At 38.5% G+C, this 27,026-nt stretch overlaps 1 long non-coding RNA gene across 1 annotated transcript in view; it reads left to right on the forward strand.

The window, feature by feature from the left end:
* LOC138762795 (uncharacterized) overlaps positions 1-18,012 on the forward strand; it is a 41,968-nt gene extending 23,956 nt beyond the window's left edge. The window contains exons 2-5 of the long non-coding RNA XR_011357152.1: positions 12,902-12,956; positions 13,529-13,623; positions 17,296-17,350; positions 17,923-18,012. This is a non-coding gene — a long non-coding RNA (uncharacterized lncRNA). The remainder of the gene's footprint in view (positions 1-12,901; positions 12,957-13,528; positions 13,624-17,295; positions 17,351-17,922) is intronic.
* Positions 18,013-27,026: the final 9,014 nt, after the last annotated feature.

Genomic DNA, 27,026 nt, shown 5'->3' on the forward strand with positions numbered 1-27,026 from the left:
TGTGTGTGTGTGTGTGTGTGTGTGTGTGTGTGTGTGTGTGAGTGTGTGCATGCGTGCTAGTGTATTTTTAGTTTCTGTAAAAAAGATTGAAATAGAAAGAAAGAAATGAATTACTCAGCTAAAGGTTGAGGGTATCAAACTTTCATGATTTTTGCTGTAAATGAACTGAGTGTAGATAACTTTCATATTGACTGTGAGTTTGGAGAGTGGCTTCATATTGACAAATACAGTTGTCATGCCAAAGAAGGACATGGTCATATTTAATTTAAACGGTATTGAAAAAACTTCAGAATGCCCACCCCCTTTAATAGAGTTTGATGGACTTCCATTGCAACACCACAGCATTTTGTTGTGGTTATATTGAAAATAAGGGGAATCAGAGAATGCCATTCACATGGCACAGTGGTGCAGTTGGTACAGCTGTTCCCTTATTGCTCCTATGTTGTCTATATAGAATTTGTGTCTTCCCCTGGTATTATATGAGTTTTCTTTAGTTCTCTGGTTTCCTCCTACATCCTAAAGAAATGAGGGATGGAGGTTAATTAATTACTGTGTGTCTCCTTCATGTACAGGTGAATGGAATGAATTGATGGGAATGCAAGGGATTAAAAGAAATGGGAATTGGGATATGATTAATAGATGATTCCATGCTTTATGAATCTCATGTTTCATGCCCGAGTTTGGATAAGAACTGTCCAACCCATTGGACCCCTTAGGTTTCTACTCAACCTGTGATAGATCAATGTGTAATTATGTTGGAAGAATCAATCGGTAGCTTTACTAACAGAAGTCACCACCACAAACAGCTTCATTGCTTCAGTGCACCAAACTTTAATTTATTTGTTTTAAATAGACTAACTGCAGTGATAAAACAATGGCTGATTAAAAAAAATCTCAAGTAATCATCCACATTGCACATGGACAGCTTCTTCCCCCTCTGCCATCAGATCTCTGAACCACAGACACTACCTCACTTTGCCTTTGTCTTTTGCTTGCACTTTTTTTAAAAAAAAAAGTGGTTTCTAGAAATGGTTGTAATATATGATGCTGCCACAAAACAATGAATTGTTCATGGCAATCAATTTTGAATCTGATTCTGACATTCCTTTTGCTGCCCATTCATCAACTTTTGTTATTAGTCCACGATAACTTTGAAGTGTGCGATTATCGTTGTCTGTGCAAGTAGTCACAGGAAGAAAAGACTTTCAAAGCAGAGGCACAGCTGTAGAAAAATTACAAGACAAGAACCTTAGGTTACACCTGATGATTGAAAGATAATGTGTGTCCATGTGAATTTATTGAAGGTTCAACTGTTCAGATCAGAGATAGCAGATGCTTACTTGATACTCTTTTTTGCAGCCTTTGCTTAAGTGACAAGGTGACAGCAGGCTAAAGCAACTGGGAAATTCACTTCTTCGGCATTTACCGATCCCCATAGGTGCCGCATACCAGAAGTTTTACTGTATATCCAGCACTCAAAATGTCAGGATTCTATGGAGATCACTGCAGACACACAAGAAAAGCAGTTTGCTGAAATCTGGACCAACATCACCGGAGAGAGTGAGTGGCAGCATCAGTGGGAGGAAAAGAATTGTCAGCATTTCAGGCTGGGGTCTTTCACTGGGACCTGATGAAGGGTCTCAGTCTGAAACATCAACAATTCCTTTCCTCTTACTGACGCTGCCCAGCCCCACGAACTTCACCCAATAGATTGGGTGCTGCTCCATGTTCTCACTGTAGTGGACGAAGATAGAGAGCAGGAGGCTGGAACAATGGCAAATGCAGTGAAAGGCAGGCGCACAACAGTCAAAGGACTTCGTTGATTCAATTAGTCAATTCATGAAAGTATGTTCAACCTAGAATGAAAAGCTGAATTAATTCAAAGCAATAATCAGCTAAACATGGGATCTGTTTATGGAAAAGTTGAAGTGACTGATAAGTAGATGAACGGTCATATTTGATGATATTTGTAGCTGATAAAACTACTTGGTTAAGATAATCTAGTCATGTGCAGTGTTGCAGATCACTGTTTTTAAGAAACAGGAAGTATTTTTTTATATCCCCAGTGTTATGAAAGCACGAATGTGGAGCAAGAATAAATGAGTATTCTGGTTCAGTTTAAGTAGGCATTTGGAAGGTTGCCAGAGGCATGAAGTACTTATGTGATCTCTAGTTTGGTTTTTGGGGTGATATGTAATTACACCACAAGGTCACCAGGGGTCATCCCAGTGACCTTGTATATAAAGCAGTCCAGCGCTACAGTCTAGCCTTCCAAGTTCGTCTTGCAGAGAGACAAGACCTCTTAGTGTCCATATTAGTTTATTAAAGCTGTCTTATACTCGCACTGCTGGTGTAGTTATTGTCAGTACAGTTTTGGCTTCACTAGTTGTAATCAAAATACTCTTGGCTCATCAATCTGTGATGTTGGAACAGCAAATATCGAGGGATGTTGTCACTGTGCTTATGAAGGTTGATCTTATATTTGTCGTTAGATGAAACCAGGATGGCAGTGTTAATAAAGTGGAGTGCTCTGACAGTGAGATCAAATGTAAGCATGAGTGGAGCTGGCAAACTATCCAGCAGAATAATTAAGTATTGCAGGCACAGTTTTAAATCTGTGGTCACCATTCAAATATATCCAAACTGATGAATTAAGTGACACTTCTAGCTATTGAGAGGCTGAAGTAAAATACATCTGTGGAAGCTTATCTCATTTCCAATTGCATTGACACAGCGAGCAATACCAAATCCCCCATAAATATGATGTATTGGTGCTTTTATTAATTTAATCATGGGAAGTTATTTGGCATGTCTGATGTAGCAAATGAAATTGTCACATTAGTTTTATTGAGAATGCTCGAAGTTATGTTTGGAAGCTAAAGTGTTTCTCAATGCATTTCAGACAATGATCACATATTTTCTTTCAGCGACTGCATATATATGCACAGTAACACAGGGATATGTTTTTTTAAATTTTGCATTGCAGGATATGAGAGCTGCTGGCAAGGTTAACATTTTATACTAATCCTATCTGCCATTTAAAATACAGAATAGGGGTGAGCCACTTCCCATTGTCGGACTCTGGCTTTACCCTACCCTCAATTTAGTCTATGTGTCGTCTGTGTCCAGCGTGCTCGTTGAATGAAAGTATTCGGTTTAACAATGAGTTTATTACACAGCACAAGAATAAAGTTTAACAGAGCTCTGGTTCAGTCGTTAGTTCATAGGTCATCTGCTCAGTGAGCTCTTCCCCAAGACTGACTCCTACTGTCCAGTCTCTTCTGTTTATATAGATCAACATTATTACACTGAACAAAAGTTGGCTTTCTTTGCTAGATTCCTTGCATAAGATTTATCTCAAGCAATTTCCTGCTCTGCAGTTATCTAGGGTGACGTGGACATTACCACTCCATAAATCTTCGTCTGCGAAGCCAAGCCAAAGAAAAGAAGACCTCCCATCTTAATCCTCAAGGCCAGAACATCCTGTTGTCTTGATCAGAAATCAATTCATACCCCATATATTTCTAATTATTTCTTTGTTCTCATCTGGCCATAGTCTTCTGTTCTACTCAACACCTCCTCATGTCTTAGCATTCCTACTAAATTGGTTCATACATTTTCTCTCTTTTGTATTTGGAGACAGCAAATTCTACACGTACTATAATCAACCAACTTTGCTACATAACTGTGGCTGTTATTTAATTGCATTCCTATTTCCCTTAAACAGTATAATTGAAGTAAATAGTAAATTGTTACATAGTACTGGATTAATGAATACATAATGAATAGTACATAGGCATATTTTCTATGATTACTTAACCCCTTGGTTCCAACACCATAAACACCGAGGCCTCTCTGGAAGACAGAAAGTTTCACGATTGAGACGCAGAGCAATGAAAGACTGGTCATATATTTCCAAGTGTGACTGAGGCAAGTTAGTATATGATGATACTTCCATGCATATGCACCCTTGGCCTCCTGGTGGCTTGGGAGATGCAGTAGGGGAAACTGTGGGCTGCCTTGTCCTGTGTTACATCAAGCTTACCGAGTGCTGCTGGAGCTGGATTCTTCAAGGCAAAAAGGGATTATTCCATACATTCCTAGGAAATAGTGGAAAGCCTTTGGTGTGTCAGATGTGAGTGACTTGTTACAGGTTCCGAGCCTCTAATCTGCTTCTGTAGCCATATTGTTTGTGCGGCTAGTCAATTTTGGTTTTTAGCCAATGGTTATTCCCATCATGCTAATACTGGGGGATTTGGCAATGGTGATGCCATTAAATGTTAAGTTTAGGTGGCTAGACACTGTTGTTGAAAATGCCTCTCCCTGACACATTAAAGTTATTTGTCATTTAGGCCCTTGCCTAGATCTTGTTTGGATCACACTGCATGCTTGTATGAACTGCTTACATTTTTAAAGAGTTACAGATGTAATTAAATATAGATCGGAGTAGGGAGGAGGTCCTGAAGAGGGAATATAAGGAGTTAGGAAGGAAGGAAGCTGAAAAGCAGGACTATAATGGTGGTAATCCTGTGAGGGTAGGAATAGGAAGTTGTGGCTGAAGAGTTGGTGCATGAGGAAGGGGTTCAGATTTGTGGATCATTGGGATCTCTTTTGGGGAAGGTATGACCTGTACAAAATGGATGAGCTCCACCTGAACAGGAGGGGGACCAATATCCTGGTGGGTAGGTTTCCTAGACCCATTGGAGAGAGTTTAAACTAGTTTGGCAGGGGGATGGGAACCAGAATGTGAAGGCAAACAATAGAGCAGAAGCTGGAAAGGATGATGCAATGTGTTGTGGGTTTGTGAGGAAGGACCATGCAAGGGAGGAAACATAAATGTAGTTGCTTAGAGGTTTTGAAATGTGTCTATTTCAATGCAACAAGTATTAGGAATAAAGGAGATGAACTTAGAGCATGGATCAGTATGTGGATGTTGTGGCTATCACAGAGACTTGGTTGATGCAAGGACAGGATTGGCTGATGGAGGTTTTGGAGTTTAGATGTTTTAAGAAGTATAGGATGGGAGGTAAAGGAGGGACCAGAGTAGCATTACTAGTCATGGGTGGTATCTCACCAGCAAAAAGGGAAGGTGCTGAGGAGGGAGTGGAAGTAAGAAATGAAAAAGGAGCAATCACTATATTGTGAGGAGTCTTTAGACCCTCAAATAGCCTTCAGGATACTGAGGAACAGATAAGTAGGCAGTTTTGGGATTGCGCAGAAATCACAGGGTTATTGCTGTGGGAGACTTCAACTTTCCAAATATTGACCAGCATCTCCTCACTGTAAGAGGGAAAGATGGGGCAAAATTTGTCAGATGTGTTCAAGAAAGATTCCAGACTGAGTATGTGGGCATGCCGACTAAAGGAAAGGTCATAATGGATCTAGTATTGGGTAATGAACCTGGTCAGGGGGCAGACCTATCAGTTCGTGAGCATTTCAGTGATGGTGACCATAATTCCCTGAACCTTAGTAAGGCAGGACAATATGGTAAAGTACTTCATTGGGAAGGGCTAGTTATGATGAGATGAAGCAGGGACTACGTAGAGTAAAATGAGAACAGATGTTCTTGGGAGAAAGCACAGAAGTGAGCATAAGACGGAAGCATACACGTTAAATTTAGGAAGCAAAAACAGAAAGGCATCATGAGAATAATATGGTAGCCAGGAAGAAACTTAAGAAAGGACTTAGGAGAGCGGGGAAGGGGCATGAGAAGGCCTTGGCAATAGGATTAAGGAAATTCTATGAATGCATGAAAAACAGAAGAATTATGAGAGTGAAAATAGGCCGCTTAAAGATAAAGAAGGCAATGTGCCTGGAGGCGGTGGAAATTGGGGAGGTTCTGAATGAATATTATGCTTCAGTATTCACCAGAAAAAAAAAGGTGTAGAGTGCAGCACAGTTTCCAATCCCATGCTGTCTGTAAGGAGTTTGTGTGTTCTCCTTATATCTGTGTGGGTTTTCCCCAGGGGCTCCAGTTTCCTCCCACCCTCCAAAATGTATGGAGGTTGTAGGTTGATTGGGCGGCATGGTCTCGTGGGCCAAATGGCCCTGTTACAGTGTCATATGCCTAAATTAAATTATTACATTAAAGTGAGGTTAGAATAGAACAAGCTTATGTGCTGGACCATATAGAGCTTAAGAAAGAGGATATACTGAATCTTTGTAAAAACATTTGGATTAATATACCCCAGGTTGCTATGGGAAGGGAGACAAGAGGATTGGAGAATGGCAAATCTAGTCCTCTTGTTTAAAAACAAGTCGAGGGGAGAATCATGGGAATTATAGACAAGTGAGTCTTACATTAGTGGTGGGCAAACTATTGGAGAGGATACTCAAGGGCAAGATTTACAAGAGAATTACACTCTTTTCAGGGATAGTCAGCATGACTTTGTGAGGAGAAGGTTGTGCCCCATGAGCCTAATTAGGTTTTTTGAAGAGGTAATGAAACAAATTGATGAAGGTAGGGTGGTAGATGTGGTGTAAAGCATATGTGGTGTAAAGCATTTGACAAGGTTCCCCATGGGAGATTTGTTCAGAAAGCCACAAGTGGATGGAAAGTATTCTGCCTGGAGGTCAGTAACTAGTGGAGTTCTTCAGGGATCTGTTCTGGGACCCCTGCTCTTTGAGATTTATTTTTATAAATGGCTTGGACAAAGAAATAGAGGGATAGGTCAGTACGTTTGTGGATAATATGAAGATTGGAGGTGTTGTGAATAGTGTTGAATGTAGGCTACAATAAGATATAAGCAGGATGCAGAGTTGGGCGGAAAAGTGGGAGATGGAGTTCAATCCAGATATGTGTGAGGTCAAACACAGAGTCCATGGTTATTGGCAGGTTACTTAACAGTGTGGAAGAAGAAGAACAGAGGGATCCTGTGGCCTACATACATCTCTCAAGGTTTCCATCCGGATTGATAGGATACTTTAGAAAGCCTATGGTATTCTGGGCTTCATTAGTTGGGAGATTAAGTTCAGGAGTTGTGAGGTAATGTTGCAGCTCTTTCAATTTCTGGTGAGACCACACTACCCCTCCAGTCTGTGCTGAACTATTATTCGGCTTTGTCCCACTGAACTGCACTCAATCCATATCCCTCCATACCCCTCCCATCCATGTACTTGTCCAAATTTATTTTCACTGTTAAAATTGAGTCCACATTCATCATTTCAGATGGCAGCTAGTTCCATACTCCCACCACTCTCTGTGTGAAGAATTTCTCACTAATATTGCCCCTAAAGCTCCTCTTTCAGCCTTAAGCCAGTGGAAAAGTTTACTTGCATTTACTCTATCTATTCTATACCAATGATCATTTTGTAAACTTCTATCAAAACTCCCTTAATTCTTCTATGCTCCAGGGAATAAAGTCCTAACCTTTTCCTGTAATTCAGTTCCTCAAGTTCTGGCAATATCCTAGTAAATTTTCTTTGCATTCTTTCAATTTTATTGATATCCTTCCTGTAGTTAAATGGCCAAACTGCACATAATACTCCAAATTTGGCCTCACTAATCAATGCCTTAAATAACCTCCAAACTCCCTACTCAATACTTTGATTTATGAAGGCCAATGTGCTAAAAACTCTCTTTATGACCTGATATACCTGTAACGGCACATAATTCAGAGAATTAGTGTCATCTGCAAACTTGCTGATCCAATTTCCCACATTATCATCCATATCTTGATATAGATGACAAACTACAATGGACTCACCACCGCTCCTTGAGGCACACCACTAATCAGATGTCTCCTGTCAGAAAGACAATAATCCACTACCACTTTCTGGCTCTCCCATAAAGCCAATATCAAATTCAGTTTTCTACCTCACCATGAATACCAAGTGACTGAACCTTCCATCTGGGACCTTGTTAAAAGCTTTACTAAAGTAGACAACATCCACAGCCTTTCCTTCATCAACTTTAACCTCCTTGAAAAACTCTATGAGGTTTGTTAAACACCATCAACCATGCACAAAGTCATCTTGACAATCCCTAATCAATCCCTAACTCTCCAAATTTTTGTTTATCTGATCTCTTGGAGCATCCTCCAATAACTGCACACATCTGGCCTTTTCCAACATTATGACTCTAACTTTCAATGCTGAAACTCAAATGAATGACCTGCTGTGACACAAAATCAATCCATTTACTAACAGGATAGAATCGGAGCAAAGCACCAACCAAATTAGTCATTGACTTTTCTAAACCTCATTATACCAAGAAGTTATGTCATCTTTGTATTTCCTGGGGTTATTACATCATCCCTTAAACAAAATGCTAAGTTCAAAAAAAAGGAAGGATCCCTCAAAATTACTTTAGTTTCCTTTAAGCTTGACCATGAATGATGTTGACCTTTGACACTGTAATCACAGTTGCTGTGAACAGTTCATTATTGTTGACATTTTTTGCAGGTAATGGATATGGCCTTATCATCCCGGTAGTTAACACACAGCTCATTATCATTTGGAAAAAAATAGGGAGAACATTGCATTTGTGAGAAATAGAATATCAAATCCAGGAAATCTAGAGACAATGCTGAATTTAAGCAAGGATATAATGTTTCTTTCAATTGTGCTTAACCCTTTAAACAATGAACTACTATTTATAACAGGAAATGACTTAATGGGGAAAATTAGCCTCAACTGGTCCCCTGCATATGCTGTTGACAGATGCGAAGGACTATAGGCCAGTGGTTCTCAACCTTGTTTTCCACTCACATACCATGCTAAAGATGCTCTGTGGTTAGTAAGGGACTACTTAAGGTGGCATGTGAGTGGAAAGAAAAAGGTTGAGAACCACTGGGCTAGGCTGACCCACTGCACACATCTGACATCCAGTGGATGGAGTGGATTCCAAGCACTAAGACTGCATCTGGTTGAAACCGTGTAATGTCCCACAATTAATTCTAAATGATTTATAGCACAGTAAACACCATTAAATAATTTAATAAAATATTAAAATTAGTACTTACATTTCTCCTCAGGCTCAGTCACATCAGTTACTTGCCTGGAATCAGGGGTGCAGTGTTGCCGGAGCTGCTCTGGCACCTTATGGGGCCGCTCCAGGCACCTCATAGGACGGGTCCAGCGCCTAAAAAAATTAGCACTGCACCCCTACCTGGAATGGAAATAGCTGACTGTGACTGAGCATGGAGTGGAGTGCTCATTTCAAGGGGTATGATACCAGGCACACCGATGATGTGGGCAGCCCATCAGAGCTAGCTGAATCAGATCACAGAGTCGAAGTGGGAGATGTTGGCCTGGTAAAGGGAATAATGTTGTTTCATTTATTCTATCTGTAGTTTAGGAAGTAGGACCTCTCCAGTCCTTGTCTCCAAAATCTACAGAAGGGTGTGGATCACCACTGCATCATAAGTCATGATGTCAGGTTTGAAATCTTCATCTTAAAACATTCAATCATTCTTTCGAGTTAATGCCCAAATGGGATGTCATGGTTAGCAACCTGGGACTGTCTGAAAGGAGTTTATATGTCTGTATGGGTGTCCTCCAGGTCCTCCAATTTCCTCCCACCCTTCAAAAACCTACAGGGTTCATTGGTATATTTGGGTGGAAGGGCCTCTTTCTGTGCCTGATGTCTAATTTACGTACTTTGCTTGTACACGGGAGGTAAGTGTTGTATTTTGGCAATTACGTTTACCTCAGCTGAGACATAGTACTTGCAATGTGTAAGTGATTTATGTTTTCCAGAGTCTCCTCTTGGAGATTCATTGTCGCTGGGGCATGCTAGTGAAGGACTTGTCCTACAGATATATGACATAAGGCTGACTGTGTCATTCATTTTAGTAAAATAATCAATGATAATCTGGAGTTCTCCCTTGAGTGTGCACAAACTCAGATGCCACCTGTGTACTGCAACTTGATGACTGTGGTTGGAATGATCCATTGAACAGTTTTCCATTCATCCACTCCAGTTGGGGGGAGGGTGTTCTCGGACACACGGAATGTACCTATTGCAAAAGAATCCATGCAATTAATAAAGAGATTACATCATAGATACACAAATCCTCCATTCTTGAACACTTCCATCATTTCCAAAAGCGATCAAGAGAATTTGCCAATTGAAATGTGACCCTGCTCACCTTCAATGACATATAGATAAGACATTCATTCTGTACAGTATCAACCATCTGACGCCTCCATCACCACTATTCCATACCTTTAAATTACATAATATGATCAACATTGGCTTTTAATCCATTCTAAATTATAGATGTCCTTAAGTTAACTCTGTACCAGTACATCCACATTGAAAGAACTGAGGCTGAGACAGCAAAGTGGGAGATAACCAATACAATGAGAAGGGAGGGGTTAGACTAGGGCCAGTAGATGAGGGATGAAGGATGATGAACAGGTGAGAAGAGTGAAGGATGGAGTTGGCAGTTGATTGACAGGTGCCAGACAAAAGGAGAGAGAAGCACCCATTCTAATCCAAATTCCAGCACTTACAGTCTCTTGTGTCACCAATTTACTTAGTTTGCGATAAAATGTCCGGACAACATTTTGATATCCATATTGTCATCCCATATGTTAACAGGAAAAAGGCTCTTATCCATGATTTCAGGAGGTTCATTCAGCTGTCAAAAGTGTGGTAGTACAGACAATCATAATCCTACATCTCATATCTCCATAAGGATATCTACCTTATTATGTGGAGAGTGTAAATTCTGATTGGATGACAGAACACTATGATGATCGAGCAAAGATGTGAATAAATGGATCCCCTCTTTGTTTTTTCCCTGTTCCTAATAGAATAAATAACTCTCTTTGTGATTGCCCTTGAAATACTTTTACAGATCAAGACCTAGCCTCTCAATAGCCTAAATTCCATTAAAGTCTCCTGAGAGGGTAAAGGATGGAATTTCCATGGTAGATGACAGGAACTCTAAATTTATCCCTATAGGCCTTTTAGAGTGAAAATTAGTGATAAGTCTGCAGAGCACCCTACCCAACAAATCAAGCTGAATTACAGTCGTTCAGGGGCTTGGTTAACCATTATCAGAAACACATTCCAAATATGTTAATGCTGTGCAGCCCACTGAATCAATTATTAAGAAAAGATCAGAAATGGAGCTGGAATGAAGAAACTAGTAACACGGCCGATCGCTTGAAAGAACTACTATTATCAAGTGACAATGTTCATGTCCACTATGACCCCGAAAAGGAAGTAACCCTTGCAGTGGATGCTTCTCCATTGGGATTTGGAGTGGTATTATAACAAGTGACTGAGAAAGGGGAACAACCGGTGGCCTATGCCTCCCGGTCTTTGACGGCTTGTGAACTTAACTATGCACAACTGGAAAAAGAAGAGCTTGGCATAATATTTGGTGTCAAACGATTCCACCAGTACTTATATGGTATGAATTTTACCTTAATAACAGACAACAAACCACTAAGTTTTACTCCAGACCCTAAAAATAGAGGATACCAGTGCTAGCTGCATCAAGAAATCAAAGATGGGCTGTGCAACTTTCTGCATATAATTACGATATGAAGCATAAACCAGCAACACAAAACAGCCCTATATTACTGGAAACTGAACAGAAAGACAAGATAATTAAATGGACGGTGGAGGCTACAGCTATTAATCAAGAACAGCTTTGTTGCTTACCAATTACAGAAAAGACAATCAACAAAGTACAGAAAGAATCTACACTGTCAAAGGTCCTCTTTGGCTTGGCTTCGCGGACGAAGATTTATGGAGGGGGTAAAAAAGTCCACGTCAGCTGCAGGCTCGTTTGTGGCTGACCAGTCAAATTAAATGGGTGGCCCGAGGCCAAAACTATTTCTTCCGAACTGAAGTCTTATTATACTCAATGCAATGAAATATCCATTGAAGAAGGTTGTTTATTATGGGAAAACCAGGACAATCATTCCTACAAAATGTTAGATTGCCATGTTATCAGAGCTCCATGGTTCAGATGAAAGCTTTGGCACAAAAGCATGTCTAGTGACACTCCATAGACATCGATATTGAACAGAAGGTAAAAAGATGTGGCGTTTGACAGAGTATGCCACCTAAAGCTCCTCAAGCCCAAACTCATCCATGGAGATGGTCATCACGACTATGGAACAGGATTCACATAGATTTTGCTGGTCCCTTTATGGGAGAAAACTTCCTTATTGTTGTCGATGCACACTCTAAATGGCCAGTGGTGTCACACATGAGAAAAACAACAACCAACCAGACAATTGAAAGACTACAAACCATTATATGGGTTGCCCTATTGAATTCTGATGATGGGCAGCAGTTTCTACCGAATGCTTTTAAGGTAATACAATATACAGCACATCTTATCAGCATCCTACCACCCAAGCACAAATAGGGAAGTTGAAGGTTTTGTGCAAACTTTTAAAAAGGCCATGAAAACGAAAAAACTCCAAAAAATATCATGTAGTCACAAACTCACAGATTTCCTGTAAGGATACAAAAATATACCATACTCTACGACCAAACGAACACCAGCAGAATTGAAGTGTGGATGTAACTTAAAGAAGAAGAGATTCCACAGTACACCCATGGAACAATCCACGTCTCCAAGTAAATCTACCATATCTCTGAAACTTTATTTGCTGATTCTTTCCTTTCTCTTTTTCCGTTGGGGTTTTCCCTCACGGTTTGAATACCAGTTGTATTTTGTTTATGGTGAAGGAAATTTTAATTGATATCCTATAGAACCTATAGTTTCTCTACTTCATAAGGAATTGTCTATGATATAATATTTGGCCTTTAAATTGTATACACTTGTTGTCTAAAAAGAGAGGTTTACCTCTCTTCTAATATTTTATATCCTTTGTACGGAACAACTATCCGTATTATTTTTCCTAAGTCATTTAGTGTTGGCATGTGATTCTGAATTGTTCCCTTTTTGTCTTGAAAATTTGATTCTAGGATAACAGAAATGGTGCTGAAATGAAGAAACTAATATAGGGCAACCCATATAATGGTTTGTAGTCTTTCAATTGTCTGGTTGGTTGAGGTTATCAGGGGGGCTATTGTTTTGACTATTTGCGACTGCCAAGAGCAGAAGAAATTCTTTGGGTTGGGGGTGGGGGATATGTTAGCTTTGGTTTTTGGGTAATATTGCTGGCTTTTATCTCTCTTGACATATCTAGATATGATTGTTAAGTCTCTCGATGTCTGGAAGTTTAAAGATATTGTGTAGAATGTTTCTGGGTTGAATCATCCAGTTAAATGCCATAAGGTTTTTACACATATTAAAATGTTTCAACCACAGATCATTTTCTTACAAGAAACTCATATATCCAATACTTTATGCCTCTTAAGATTTTGGAAAGGACAGGATTTTCATTCAGGTTTATGGCCAAATCTAGGGGAGTTTCAATTCTGATTGATAAATCATTGTCATTTATTAAACATGTCCTTATCAGCAGTGCCAATGGTCATTTAAAAAAATTATCTGATAAATTGTTCTATAAGCAATATATTTTTGTTAATGTTCATGGTCCTAATACTGACAATCCACATTTTTTTTTGAATGCCTCTTTTCTTTTCCAGATGAAATACCTACTCTTTGGACATAGCCGGTGATCTAAATTCTTGGCTTTATCCGATACTCGACTCACAAATGTCTCACAAAACTTCTAATTTGAGTAAGTCGTCTAGACTTAGAAATTCTTTTTTGCCTGAGTCTGGTATAATCAATGTATGGAAATTCTTAAACACTGATGATAAAGAATTCACCATTTTTTTCTAAAGTTCACCATACATAGTCATGCATTGATTACTACCTTATTGACCAACAATCAATTCCCATGGTTGATTTTTGTACTTATGAAAGTATGGTAATTTCTGACCATTTTCATGTGATTTTGTCTTTTACTATCCCAGACTTACCTAGAACTACCAGACAGTGGTGGATTAATTCTCTTTTACTATCAGATCCTGAGTTTTTGAAATATATGAAAGATTAAATTGCCTTTTTTTCACTGAAAATTCTTCTCTGGAGGTTTCTGACTTGATAGGCTCTGATGCCTTTAAAGGTTTTATTAGAGGTCAAATAATTTCATATATGGCTAATGTTAAAAAGAAATCAAATTCTGAAAGATACGATTTGGCTACTCAATTGAAGATTATTGATCAACAATATGCCTTAACCCCGAAACCCAAGCTTTATAGAAGAAGGATTGAAATCCAAACTAAATGTGATCTTCTTACTTAACCTACAAACCCAACTCCTAAAGACTAAATCTAAATATTACTTATACAGGGATAAGGGAGGTAAACTTTTAGCTAGGTAAATCAAAAAAAAACAGATATCTAAACAGCTTATTGCCAAGATTCGTACAGCTAACGTTCAGATCAGTAGTAATCATGTTGAAATAAATGATAAATTTTTTCAATTTTATTTAAATATATAGTTCTGATTTCACTTAAGATCAAACTTCAACATGGAATTATTTTAGATAAATTAACGATCCCTTCAGCTTCTTCAGAGAACAGATTTAAATTGGAGCAGCCTTTCTCTCAGCAGGAGATTGCAACAGCGATTCATTCTTTGTAGTCCGGTAAAAGTTCTGGTCCAGATGGATTCCTAGCAGAGTTCTATATATTCTTTTCTCATTTACTGATATCTTATTTGCATTTGGTCTTTACTCAATCTTCAATTAGTGAAAAGTTGCCACAGATCTTTTATGATACTTAAATTTCTCTTATTCTTTAAAAGAATAAGCATCCCTTAGACTGCTCCTCTTACAGACCAATTGGTCTGTAAGGATGATGAACAGGTGAGAAGAGTGAAGGATGGAGTTGGCAGTTGATTGACAGGTGCCAGACAAAAGGAGAGAGAAGCACCCATTCTAATCCAAATTCCAGCACTTACAGTCTCTTGTGTCACCAATTTACTTAGTTTGCGATAAAATGTCCGGACAACATTTTGATATCCATATTGTCATCCCATATGTTAACAGGAAAAAGGCTCTTATCCATGATTTCAGGAGGTTCATTCAGCTGTCAAAAGTGTGGTAGTACAGACAATCATAATCCTACATCTCATATCTCCATAAGGATATCTACCTTATTATGTGGAGAGTGTAAATTCTGATTGGATGACAGAACACTATGATGGTCGAGCAAAGATGTGAATAAATGGATCCCCTCTTTGTTTTTTCCCTGTTCCTAATAGAATAAATAACTCTCTTTGTGATTGCCCTTGAAATACTTTTACAGATCAAGACCTAGCCTCTCAATAGCCTAAATTCCATTAAAGTCTCCTGAGAGGGTAAAGGATGGAATTTCCATGGTAGATGACAGGAACTCTAAATTTATCCCTATAGGCCTTTTAGAGTGAAAATTAGTGATAAGTCTGCAGAGCACCCTACCCAACAAATCAAGCTGAATTACAGTCGTTCAGGGGCTTGGTTAACCATTATCAGAAACACATTCCAAATATGTTAATGCTGTGCAGCCCACTGAATCAATTATTAAGAAAAGATCAGAAATGGAGCTGGAATGAAGAAACTAGTAACACGGCCGATCGCTTGAAAGAACTACTATTATCAAGTGACAATGTTCATGTCCACTATGACCCCGAAAAGGAAGTAACCCTTGCAGTGGATGCTTCTCCATTGGGATTTGGAGTGGTATTATAACAAGTGACTGAGAAAGGGGAACAACCGGTGGCCTATGCCTCCCGGTCTTTGACGGCTTGTGAACTTAACTATGCACAACTGGAAAAAGAAGAGCTTGGCATAATATTTGGTGTCAAACGATTCCACCAGTACTTATATGGTATGAATTTTACCTTAATAACAGACAACAAACCACTAAGTTTTACTCCAGACCCTAAAAATAGAGGATACCAGTGCTAGCTGCATCAAGAAATCAAAGATGGGCTGTGCAACTTTCTGCATATAATTACGATATGAAGCATAAACCAGCAACACAAAACAGCCCTATATTACTGGAAACTGAACAGAAAGACAAGATAATTAAATGGACGGTGGAGGCTACAGCTATTAATCAAGAACAGCTTTGTTGCTTACCAATTACAGAAAAGACAATCAACAAAGTACAGAAAGAATCTACACTGTCAAAGGTCCTCTTTGGCTTGGCTTCGCGGACGAAGATTTATGGAGGGGGTAAAAAAGTCCACGTCAGCTGCAGGCTCGTTTGTGGCTGACCAGTCAAATTAAATGGGTGGCCCGAGGCCAAAACTATTTCTTCCGAACTGAAGTCTTATTATACTCAATGCAATGAAATATCCATTGAAGAAGGTTGTTTATTATGGGAAAACCAGGACAATCATTCCTACAAAATGTTAGATTGCCATGTTATCAGAGCTCCATGGTTCAGATGAAAGCTTTGGCACAAAAGCATGTCTAGTGACACTCCATAGACATCGATATTGAACAGAAGGTAAAAAGATGTGGCGTTTGACAGAGTATGCCACCTAAAGCTCCTCAAGCCCAAACTCATCCATGGAGATGGTCATCACGACTATGGAACAGGATTCACATAGATTTTGCTGGTCCCTTTATGGGAGAAAACTTCCTTATTGTTGTCGATGCACACTCTAAATGGCCAGTGGTGTCACACATGAGAAAAACAACAACCAACCAGACAATTGAAAGACTACAAACCATTATATGGGTTGCCCTATTGAATTCTGATGATGGGCAGCAGTTTCTACCGAATGCTTTTAAGGTAATACAATATACAGCACATCTTATCAGCATCCTACCACCCAAGCACAAATAGGGAAGTTGAAGGTTTTGTGCAAACTTTTAAAAAGGCCATGAAAACGAAAAAACTCCAAAAAATATCATGTAGTCACAAACTCACAGATTTCCTGTAAGGATACAAAAATATACCATACTCTACGACCAAACGAACACCAGCAGAATTGAAGTGTGGATGTAACTTAAAGAAGAAGAGATTCCACAGTACACCCATGGAACAATCCACGTCTCCAAGTAAATCTACCATATCTCTGAAACTTTATTTGCTAATTCTTTCCTTTCTCTTTTTCCGTTGGGGTTTTCCCTCACGGTTTGAATACCAGTTGTATTTTGTTTATGGTGAAGGAAATTTTAATTGATATCCTATAGAACCTATAGTTTCTCTACTTCATAAGGAATTGTCTATGATATAATATTTGGCCTTTAAATTGTATACACTTGTTGTCTAAAAAGAGAGGTTTACCTCTCTTCTAATATTTTATATCCTTTGTACGGAACAACTATCCGTATTATTTTTCCTAAGTCATTTAGTGTTGGCATGTGATTCTGAATTGTTCCCTTTTTGTCTTGAAAATTTGATTCTAGGATAACAGAAATGGTGCTGAAATGAAGAAACTAATATAGGGCAACCCATATAATGGTTTGTAGTCTTTCAATTGTCTGGTTGGTTGAGGTTATCAGGGGGGCTATTGTTTTGACTATTTGCGACTGCCAAGAGCAGAAGAAATTCTTTGGGTTGGGGGTGGGGGATATGTTAGCTTTGGTTTTTGGGTAATATTGCTGGCTTTTATCTCTCTTGACATATCTAGATATGATTGTTAAGTCTCTCGATGTCTGGAAGTTTAAAGATATTGTGTAGAATGTTTCTGGGTTGAATCATCCAGTTAAATGCCATAAGGTTTTTACACATATTAAAATGTTTCAACCACAGATCATTTTCTTACAAGAAACTCATATATCCAATACTTTATGCCTCTTAAGATTTTGGAAAGGACAGGATTTTCATTCAGGTTTATGGCCAAATCTAGGGGAGTTTCAATTCTGATTGATAAATCATTGTCATTTATTAAACATGTCCTTATCAGCAGTGCCAATGGTCATTTAAAAAAATTATCTGATAAATTGTTCTATAAGCAATATATTTTTGTTAATGTTCATGGTCCTAATACTGACAATCCACATTTTTTTTTGAATGCCTCTTTTCTTTTCCAGATGAAATACCTACTCTTTGGACATAGCCGGTGATCTAAATTCTTGGCTTTATCCGATACTCGACTCACAAATGTCTCACAAAACTTCTAATTTGAGTAAGTCGTCTAGACTTAGAAATTCTTTTTTGCCTGAGTCTGGTATAATCAATGTATGGAAATTCTTAAACACTGATGATAAAGAATTCACCATTTTTTTCTAAAGTTCACCATACATAGTCATGCATTGATTACTACCTTATTGACCAACAATCAATTCCCATGGTTGATTTTTGTACTTATGAAAGTATGGTAATTTCTGACCATTTTCATGTGATTTTGTCTTTTACTATCCCAGACTTACCTAGAACTACCAGACAGTGGTGGATTAATTCTCTTTTACTATCAGATCCTGAGTTTTTGAAATATATGAAAGATTAAATTGCCTTTTTTTCACTGAAAATTCTTCTCTGGAGGTTTCTGACTTGATAGGCTCTGATGCCTTTAAAGGTTTTATTAGAGGTCAAATAATTTCATATATGGCTAATGTTAAAAAGAAATCAAATTCTGAAAGATACGATTTGGCTACTCAATTGAAGATTATTGATCAACAATATGCCTTAACCCCGAAACCCAAGCTTTATAGAAGAAGGATTGAAATCCAAACTAAATGTGATCTTCTTACTTAACCTACAAACCCAACTCCTAAAGACTAAATCTAAATATTACTTATACAGGGATAAGGGAGGTAAACTTTTAGCTAGGTAAATCAAAAAAAAACAGATATCTAAACAGCTTATTGCCAAGATTCGTACAGCTAACGTTCAGATCAGTAGTAATCATGTTGAAATAAATGATAAATTTTTTCAATTTTATTTAAATATATAGTTCTGATTTCACTTAAGATCAAACTTCAACATGGAATTATTTTAGATAAATTAACGATCCCTTCAGCTTCTTCAGAGAACAGATTTAAATTGGAGCAGCCTTTCTCTCAGCAGGAGATTGCAACAGCGATTCATTCTTTGTAGTCCAGTAAAAGTTCTGGTCCAGATGGATTCCTAGCAGAGTTCTATATATTCTTTTCTCATTTACTGATATCTTATTTGCATTTGGTCTTTACTCAATCTTCAATTAGTGAAAAGTTGCCACAGATCTTTTATGATACTTAAATTTCTCTTATTCTTTAAAAGAATAAGCATCCCTTAGACTGCTCCTCTTACAGACCAATTTCCCTTTTAAATTTTGATGTTAAGATTCTATCTAAGAACCTGGCTTCTAGGTTAGAGAATGTTATACCTCTTATTATTTCTGAGGTTTAAACATGATTCATTAAAGGATGTTACTCAAAGTTCAATGTTCAATATTTCTTGGGTATTCTTTATTCCCCGACAGTTTCAATCTCTTAATGTATTGTCTCCTTAGATGACGAAAAAGCATTTGAGAGAATGGAATAGCAATATCTATTTTATGTACTAGAGAAATTTAACCTAGGTTCTTGATTTATTAATTGGATTAAATTAATATATCTATACCCTACAGCTTTATTTTTTTCTAATTCAATTAAATCTAAACCTTTTAAACTGTATTATAGAACCAGATAGAGTTGTCCTCCAAGTCCACTCTTATTTAATTTGGGTTTGGAGCCATAAGCTGTTGCTTTTAGGTAATCAGCAGAGATCTCTGGAATCTCTAGAGCTGGAAATACTAATAAGGTGTCTCTCTATGCTGATGACCTTCTGCTATACATATCCAATCCTGGCCATTCAATTCCACACACTTCACTACTTCTCAGTCAATTTGGTCAATTTTCAGACTATAAATTAAACCTGCATAAGAGTGAAATGTTCATTTTGCTTTCTTCCTGCTCTTTAGCTTCCTCAATCCCTTTTAAAATTGTTAGAAATCAATTTAACTATCTAGGCATTACTATTACGAACAAAAGTTTAATAATTTATTTAAGGAGAATTTTCTTACCTTACTGAATCATGTTAAGAAGTCCCCTATCTTAATGGACTCCTCTTTCAATAACCTTAATTGGACATGTTAATATTATTAAAATGACTATTTTGCCTACATTTTTATATTTTCCAAGCTATATAGGTTTTGTTTCCAAATCCTTTTTGATTCATTAGATTCTCTCATTTCTTATTTTGTTTGGAAAAATAAGCACCCCCCCCCCCAAACAAAAATTCCTTCAAGGTATTTACATAATTTTAGATTTTATTACTGGGCATCAAATATTAGTTAGATCATTATTTGGATTCATCATATTGAATACCAAGGTGCTTCAAGATGGATTGACCTAGAAATTGTTGACTGATTGTCAGACACACTTTGAGCCATGGAGGTATTCATGGAGGTAAGTCTCCTGATGTAAGGGAGGAAAATCTCCACCTTTATACACGGGCATTTTCACTGCATGAAATGGCCTAGAAAGAAAAGGGAAGCGAGAGAGAGAGAGAGACAGAGCTAGAGGAAAGGAGACAATTTAGAAAAAAATTTGATCACCTTAGGTTTTTATCGATTACCCTTATTTTACATAATTCCTTTTTTTTTAACCTTCGGTCCAAGATATTGGTTATATTCAATGGTCAAGTTTGGGTATCCAATCTTTTTTTTTAGATCTATATATTGACCAAAATGTTGCTTCTTTTGAACAATTATCTATAAAATTTAAAATACCTAAACATTTTTTTAAGCTTCTGAATAAGTTCTCAATCTTATTTGGGAAGTATATAATTTTAAACCCAATCATAAAGGATTGCTTTCAGCTCTTTATGAATTACTTTGAAGATCAAGGGATAGTTCCCTGGGTGCTATTAAGAAAATATGGGAACAAGACTTTCAATAACCATTCATCAAAGGTACATGAGATTCTGTTTTGAAACATGTTCACTCATCTTCTCTTTGTGCTAAGCAATTCATTAATTCAATTTAATGTCATCAATCAGGCCCATTTTACCAAGGTTCATTTAGCTAAATTTTATCCTAATAATTCTTCTAAATGTGATAAATGCATAACTGAGGAAGGCACATTGTATCATAATTTTAGTTATGTCCTTCTCTCTTTAATTTCTGGCAAGGGGTATTTTGCACTTATCGTTAGTTCTTGAAATTAATTTGACTCCTAGCCGTTTCTTGCTATTTTTGGAGTGAGTGGGCCAATTAATTTAATATTAACTTTTTTGCAAGCTTGTGCTTCCCTCATTGCGAGAAGGGCCACTTTGCTGAGACAGAAAGATGCTGCCCCTCCCATTCAGATTCAATGGTTGTTGGATGTGATGGAATGTCTGTCTCTAAACAAAAAATTAGGTACTGTACTATTACACTGGATCTTAACTTTCTTTCATTTTGGGGTTCTTTTCTCAATTATTTTCAAAATTTATAGATTTTTTTTTCTTGATGCCAACCCCCCCCCTTAATTGTCATTAATATTAGTAGTATTGGAGTCCTTGGGCAGCATAGAGTGGGACTAGAATCTTCTTTTTAAAATATTTTTATTGAGTTTAACATAATAATCCTAAATATGTTCTACTAATATAACAAAGGAATATCATAACATAAGCAAATCATATCATTAATATAAATGCACTTTACAACAAATTTCATCCATAATTGTTAATTTGACATTATTGGTTAAAATAATTATGAATATAAACCACTTGAGTTACATTATCCCAACAGTCATCATATCTTGGTATAATATCCAAGTAATTGTTATGATCTATATATATGTTTTATTTTATTTTCAATTTTAATAACATGGGTTCATATGTACCTTGTTTACCATTATTTGATGTTAATTTACTTTATCATTTGTACCAATGTGATTTGTGTATGTTAAAACCAATAAAACATTTGAAAAAGAAGGAAAAACAGGGGCATATTCTCAGTCATGCAGAAGTTGAAACAATGCCCACATTCTTATATTTTGCTTTTACTGTAAAATGGAAAATATATCTACTTTGGAGTCATCGAGAAAGTCAAAATGAAACATCAGTATATCTCATTTTTACAGAGATCTGATGCAGCAAAATAGGAGCGTTCAATGAAATAGCAGACATTTATTCCTCGAAAGGTCTTTAATTCCAATAATTAGTTGACAGTGGCTGCGAATTTTATATCCTTACAGGCTGATAATAGGATTTTCTCCCGTGCAATGATACATGTGGGGTTAGTGGAGCAAAGATCTAATTCTTCACTGAGAAATCTCAGTTTATTGTATTTGTGTTTTATTGATCAACTGCAGTGTGAGCAGCAGGGGTGGAGGTGATTTTAATGTCTGAGGAAATAGAAAAAATGCTTCTGCCTTCAGCCTGTAAGAATCTGATATAATTGTCATACTTTAAAAGTGTAGAATTGCTCTCTGAAAAAGGAAGAGTGCAAAGGTCTGTTTTATTGAGCATGTGTGTAATCCAATTTTAAAACAGAAAATCATAACATCCTCCCAATTTCTCCCCATCTTCTAAAAATACCTTCATCCATGGCCGTTCATCTGCAGACAGAAAAGTTCTATAGCTCTATTCTCCAGTATCCCATTCTCTGTTCTTCATTAGGCTCATCTTATCCAAACCTTAGCTGTTCATATCCTCTCCCCTCACCAAGTCCCATTAACTCATTATCTCTTTAACTATTGACTTGCAGTTCACTCTAAATTCTCCAAAAGCTTTAATTTTTAACCTTATTCCCTGTACTTTAGGACCTCACTTTTCTGGCATATGTCTTACAGATACTTTTCTACTCCTTTGATGCTGGTCATTTTCACATTTCCCCATACTGTTCTCTTCATCACTGGAACCATTTGCTTTAGCACTGCAATTCTCTTTATAAACCTTTCCACCTTCTTATCTTTTCAAGTATGATTTTTCAGGAGTCTCGGGTTTTGGCAGGATCCAGCAGCCTATGATGTATTCCCAATAACTTTTGGCTTGTATCCCTGGGACTTCAGACAGTGGAGGTAGCTCCATCGGCTGAATTTAGGAAACAATATAATCACTATGTCAGCACACGATGAAGGATGCACAGTTACCTCGAAAATTTCTAACACAATCCTCAGCAGACTTTTAGGGAGTTCAGGATTTTCCATATGGGAATTGAGCAGGTAACAAAACAGAAATCAAATATCTTTTCAGGAGAAAAAAAAATTTACGACTAAAACAGCCATGATCTTATTGAGGCCAGATACCTCCTGCTCATATTTCTCATCTTCTTATGTTCTTATGAAAAAAATAAAACTATGTATTAATAATCTTTATGTTGCTTGAACAAATCAAAACCAAATCATTCTGTTTTTTTGCTTACTCTCAAATAAATTGTGTTCATACAAAGTTACGTTGAGTTAGCTTAATAAAGACATTATTATCATCATAGCTCTACAAAAGAATCAAATCAATTATTATGCCAATATAAATAGAATTTAGGAACTGTATTACTTGAGCAATTTCAGAAGATTGTACGGAAAAGACCATTGTGCATTTAGTGAATCCTAAAGCTAGTACTGTCCGGAGCTAATTCACGACAGGCTATTTGCAGGTTTCTGCTCCCATCACACAAGGGAATGACTCCTGGAGAAGGGTGACAGGTCCCTAAAGGAAGTTGTGCAGATGGACTGATCGCTGGAGACTCCCCAAAAGAACACGGCGGTCTACTCAGCAGGCCATGCGGCCTCCTGGTGGGAAGAACAGGCAACACCATCTTTGGACTCGGGGTGCCTGACTGCCACAGCTGCCGGCAAGCACATGAGGTGCAACTACTGTAGCCAAAGCAAACGCCTGCAGAAGTACTGTCCGGCACGTAGCACAACCTGTTCAAACTGCTGGAGGAATGGGCACCACACTAAGGTTTGCCACTCTAAACCTCATTCTAGCAGTGCCGTGTGCGAACTGCAACATGCGTCACCATCTTGGCTCGACCCAATTCCATCATCGTTTACGGTGGCCCAGAACCGAACATCTGGAACAGGTGCATGACGATCGGGGTGATGTCACATCTGTCTTCTCTTCTGGACTCCAAAACATTTGATCCATGGGGGCGGCCATCTTTCCGATCTTCCATCTTGGCAGCAGCTGTCCCAACGATATAGCAGCAGTGACTCAAACACTGAGCTGACATTGGCCTCCATTGTGCTGGACCAGAACTGGCCACACCAGCTTGGGAGATCAATGATGGACATTGAGGTAAACAGCCACACCACAGGCTGCCTGTTCAACAAAGGAAGCCCAGAGAGTTTCATACACCTGGGCCCAGCCAAACGTTATTCCCTGACTGTGTTCCTGGTGAAGTGCAAATCCCTCTGCACAGAAATCAGTGGGTGCTGTATGGTCTCACTAACCGTGAGGGGCACCAAATATAAAAACTTCAAACTGCTGGTTATACCCCACCTCTGCGTCCCCATCATACTGAGGCTTGATTTCCAGTGCCAACTTAAGGGTGTGCTGATGCAGTTTGACGGGCCCCACTCCCCTTTCACGGTCAGTAATAACCAGTTCCTGGAGGACCCACCCGTCCTCCAAAATAGGTCCAATCATACACCAGAATGCCGGGAGGGCACATGGTGGTGGTGGTGAAGAGTGAGGAGATGCACCGGATGGTCATACATTACAGCCAGACCATCAACAGGTTTACCTTATTAGATGCATACCCTCTCCCCTGCATAGCCGATATGGAGAATGAGATCGCCCAGTTCAGGGTCCTTTCAACCATAGTCCTCAAATCGATGTACCATCAAATTCAGATTCGCCCAAACGTTATTCCCTGACTGTGTTCCTGGTGAAGTGCAAGGTAGCACTAGCCTCCAAATCCCAAATGGCTGAATCTATCACTTCCCGTGGGTCCCCTTCGGCCTCACGAACAGTGTGTCAGTGCTCCAAAGGGAGATGGATCACATGGTGGATGACAATAAAGTAAAAGCTACTTATCCCTATTTGGATAATGTCACCATCTGTGGCCAGAACCAGGAGGAACACAACAAGAACCTTGAGAGGTTCCTGTCCACCACAAAATCCCTCAACCTCACATACAATAATATGCACCAAGCGGCTGACAATCCTTGGGTACATGATGGAGGATGTTGTCATCGCCCCCAACCGTATGCATCTGACCAGAACCCCAAGACTTTAAAAAGGTTCCGGGGCTCTTCTTATACTATGCCCAATTGATCCCCAACTATGCTGACAAGGCCCAACCCCTGGTGCAAACCACCACCTTTACCCCATCAGTGGAGGCCCATAAGGCTTTTGAGGGCATCAAAGAGGAAATTGCCAAGGTGGCGATGCCCGCCATTGATGAATCGGTCCTGTTCCAAGTGGAGAGTGATGCCTCTGACTTCACCCTGGCTGCCACGCTCAGTCAAGCAGGCAGGCTAATGGCATTTTTCTCCCAAACTCTTCAAGGACCCGAACGTAGGCACTCTGTCATCGAGAAGGAGGCACAGGCTATAATGAAGGCCATGTGTCACTGGAGACACCATTTGGCCGGCAGACCATTCATCCTGCTGATGGACACGAGAGCCATTGCTTTTATGTTCAATAATAAACAGCAGGGGAACATTAAAAATGACAAGATCATGAGGTGGAGAATTGAGCTGTCCACCTATAATTATGAGATCTTATATCAGCCAGGCAAGCTCAAAGAGCCACCTGATGCGCTGTCAAGGGAAACCTGCACCAGGGTTCAAGTAGATCGCCTCCACACTTTGCTCTTGCCATCACTCTGATACAGGTTAATCTTGGTCTTGTCTTCCACAAGACCGTTTTACCAAAATTCTGCAGTCTCTTTTAAATACTTCTTTACAAACTGTAATCTGTCTATCCTGGTTCTGTGGCTATCTAGTGGTTTGCATCTTGCAGTGAAACCTTTGTATTTCTCTTCATTAAGTCTTTCTGCGGACATCCACACCTGCCTCCTGAAGCGCGTTTCTAATCTGTCGGACAGATGTTCGGGGATTTTTCTTCATTATGATGAGAATTTTGTCATCAGCATTGGAGATCTTCCTTGGCCTACTAGTCCCTTGGCAATTGCTGAGTTCACCAGTACCCTCCTTCTTCTTAATGATGTTCCAAACTTTGGTAATCCCAAGATTTGGGCGATGCCTCTTACTGTTTTATTCTTGCCTCATCATGGCTTCTTAGACTTTCATTGACACAACTCTGGTCCTCATGTTGAAAAATGGCAACGACAGACTCCAAAGGTGATCAAAAGTTTAGAGGCAAACTTAGCTCTCCTATACCTGCACCAATGAAGTAATTAAACATACCTGAGAACTCACAAATACCTGTGAAGCAAAATGGCCCAAATATTATGGAAACTAGTGTTTGAATTTCTACATGGTCAAACAAAAATGTATATGAATAACCTTGAATAAAAACTGGAATGTGCACTTTAATCACACATGAATTGTTTGATGACAAATGTAAAACTGTGGAGCACAGACAAATAAAGGAAAAATGTGCCTTTGTCCCAAACATTCTAGAGAGCACTGTAATGTTGATCATGTTTTCAATAGGCACATCCAAACACTGATTTGTACACAATTTAGCAGTCCATACTTCAAAAATCAGCATGGCTTTCAGAGCAAATAAAACTATTATAAAGACAAAAAAAGACACACAAAATAAGATGTCTGTCTAAAATTAATGGATATAAATTACAGCCAAGCATACTTTCTGGACGTGAATGAGTTAATGTGAGGGTTGCTCCAAAGTCAACATCAGACGTCAGGACAGAATTTGGGACGTTGGAGTTGTGAAGCAGCATTGCGACACCCACCTCCCATTCCCTTTTGTCTGCATTCTCAGCTTTTCAATTTCACTCAAAGGCACTTGCAGCGCTTGTTTTTTTTATATATATCTTCCATACCCACTATCTTACACCCATCTATTAAATTTCAATGTTAACATTGTTCTGAATACTTACTTATTCAATCTATCTCTTTCTGCAATTGTCTCCTTCTAATATACCACTATCTACACTATATCTTAAAATGACATTTATGCTAATTTGAAAATTACACCAATTGTGAAAATTCTCCCTACTCACTACTTTTTATTTTATTCTCTGCATCTGTCAACTTATATCAATTCCCAGGATTTATGAGAAATTTCACCCGCTTATGCCCACTTTGGTCAG

The sequence above is a fragment of the Narcine bancroftii genome, chromosome 5 (assembly GCF_036971445.1).
Source record: "Narcine bancroftii isolate sNarBan1 chromosome 5, sNarBan1.hap1, whole genome shotgun sequence".
NCBI lineage: Eukaryota > Metazoa > Chordata > Chondrichthyes > Torpediniformes > Narcinidae > Narcine > Narcine bancroftii.